The following is a 3,081-nucleotide window of genomic DNA, read 5'->3' as shown; positions in this document are numbered from 1 at the left end:
TGCCCCTGTTTTGGTTGTTTTTTTTTCCTTTAATGAGTGGCTAAGCCTCCTTTTTTGTTACATTTGATACTGACTTAAAGTTTCATTTTAGTATATTCCTACAGCTAGACAATTCCTCAGAAATGCTGCTTTACAGCCTTCCCTGAGCTCTAAGTACTAAGTCTGCCATTCTTTGGACAATACTGCTTTAGTGTCTTTCGCCTCAAAGTTTTATGAAGCAATTCCTAAGCTTGTATTAGACTATTTTCCTTAGCCAGAGGAAATTTAAGCTAAAGTAATAATTATTTAGAAGCACTGCCCAGAATTTAAAAATATCACCAGGGAACCATTTAATGCTTTTCACGGACTAAGTGTAGTGTGAACACTTTGTAGGATTGAGGTCCCGAAAGGTTCCTACTAGCACATATCACTATAAGCACTACACCCCTGACTTCACACTCAATATATTTAAAATAGAAACAATGACAAATTCTGATGCTACATTATTCCTCTTGAATGGGAGGTTAGGTGTTCATTTAGTCTGAGTCTGACTACAGGGGCCTTGAAAAAAAGCATTCTTACCGCTTTGACAGTTTATTTCACCCACATGTAGGTCTGAACTACTGAAAGCATTACTGGGGAGAAATGCACTGCTTTCCCCTAACCCTGTCATACTTGGTGAACAGTTGAAAAATTTTGTATCTGAAGATGTGCTTTTTTCTTGAAATGCTAACTCATTACACCTGATACTGGTTTTGAAAAATGCTAGCTTCATTCCAAGAATAACAGTCTTTAAAATAGAAACAAAATACTGATGATGCTTTTTAAAATAATTTACAAATCAGGAGATGTCATTACACTCCTCAAAGAATGACAATCCTTCGAGAAAACTGTGTGAGGTAATATTTTTTTTCCTTTTAGCCCAGCTGTCTAAAACTTAGTTCAGAGGTAAAAGTGGAATAGTGAATCTATATTAGCTGCAGTCCAGAACAAGGTCAGGTGAAAAGGCAAGGCATGTTACATAATACTGCCATCCTCTTATTCCCAGAACCTTTGGAGATCATCTGGTACCAAAGCTGCTTCTTGGAACAGGGCCAACGCAGAGCTGGTTGCTCAGGGTTGAGGTTTGATTATCTCCAACAACAGGGATTCCACAGCTCCTCCAGGCCCCATTTCTGTGTGTGACCACCCTCAAGGTGGTGAAGTTTTTCTTCCCCTAACAAATAACTGCAGTTTCCCTGGTGGCAGCTTGTGCCTGTCACCTCCTGTCCTCTCACTGTGCACCTCCGAGCAGAGCCTGGCTCTGCCTTCCCCATACTCTCCCATTTGGTAGTTGCACCCTGCAGTACGATCCCCCTTCATGCATCTCTTTTTCAGGCTGAACAAGCCCAGCTCTCTCTGCCTTCCCTCCTCTACCCTGTGCTCCAGCCCCCTTGTCATCTCGGTGGCCTTCCACTGGACTTACTCCACAGTGTCCATGCCTGCCTTGCCCCAGGGAGCCCAAAGCTGGACACAGTGCTGCCAAGTTGGGCTCACTAAGTGCTGTACAGGGCGAACAGTCCCTTCCCTCAGCCTGTTGGCTCCACACTTGCTCAAGGAGCCCCGAGTGCTGTCAGTGTTCCTTATCAGAAGGGCACACTGCTGAACTGGGCTCAACTCATTGTTCTGCGAGGACCATCTGCCCCTGCCCAGGTCCTTTTCTGCAAAACTGCTTAGGAGGACACCACTGTCCCTACACACACTGCTATGGAATCACTCCATTCCAGAAGCAGGATGCTGCATTTGTTTTTGTTGACCTTTATGAGATTCCTGTCAGTCCATTTTTCTGCAAGTCAAGAATGAATCTTTAGACCTGTAATTTCCAACTTCTTGCTTTACTAAATAGTTCTGAATTCAAAGGCAGGAAAGACACTTCTTTGCAAAAGGAAAACACCACACTTGCCAACATTCAAGATGTTTTTCAGCAACTGCAATATTGATTATACTAGATGTCTTACTGCAAGTTTTTCAGACAGTATTCAGGTGCCTTATAGATTTTTCCACTCTTCTCCCTAAACTACCACCAGAACTATTTTCTCCAATGCTTTCATCTAGCTCAGGTCAAACAAATACAGCTGATTATAGCTAACTCTCTGATTTGGAAAGATTAGATCTGCACAGTGGTCATGAGCCATCCTCGCTCTAAATCAGCAAAAGAGCTAATAAACCTTACTGGAATCACCATGCTGACAGCCAGGGGTATTATTTGTCTACATTAAGCACTGGCCTTCCAAAAGGGTTAGTTTTAAGTCCAGCTTAGCAGTGGCTAATATAAACTCAGACAATTCTTAGATCTTGTTTTGTCATGTGCCTTATAACAGGATAATGCAGAAGGAACACAGATCCTATAAGCAGCCTGCTCAGGTACAAGAGGGCTGTTAGTCCAGAGCTTCTGGACAAAAGTGGGATGGCACTTAAAGTTGTGTCTTCCTAATTTCATCTTGGTTAGACAAGCCTGAGCAGTATATACCATGGGTTACCACATAGCTCCTAAAGACATGTAACCTCTCTTCACTCAAAATTTCTGATCTTTCTCTCTCCTCCCCTCATTCTCTCTATCTTCCTTATCCTACAGGGCCCATACGCTGTTACCTCAAAGGTCAAGCTCGCTCCTAAGAACAGCTCCTTGTATCAGCAAGTCATTCAGGTTAACTTATGTGGGTTTGCAGGTCACCAACTAAAATACTGAATACCAAAGACTTAACTAAACAGAGGAACCAATACACTGGATTGTAGGAATTGTGCTGTAAGCAATCAAATCAAGATGTTGGGACTATTTTTGTTAGTCAATGGTGAGGACATTACCTTAAGCATCTGGAAGGTGTATGCCTGAAGAAGTATAACTGTTTATTCAGTTACCTTTTATCCAGTTAACCCATTTCTATTTTTTTATCAACCTCTTTTTACAGGATTTAAATCCTTAATAATCTGTGTTTCTAATTCAATAGAATCAGGATAAGCAGGGCATTTTATTTACCTTTTAGTATTGTCTTGCATCCTTTCTCCCAGTTGCAGAAAGAACTGGAATCTTGTATCAGCTGCATCCAGACTGGTATGTATTAT

This window comes from Pipra filicauda, unplaced genomic scaffold, assembly GCF_003945595.2.
Source record: "Pipra filicauda isolate LSUMZ 115617 unplaced genomic scaffold, ASM394559v2 scaffold49_size4853605_pilon, whole genome shotgun sequence".
Lineage (NCBI taxonomy): Eukaryota > Metazoa > Chordata > Aves > Passeriformes > Pipridae > Pipra > Pipra filicauda.
The sequence above is the reverse complement of the archived record's forward strand: the minus strand, read 5'-3'. Positions refer to the sequence as shown.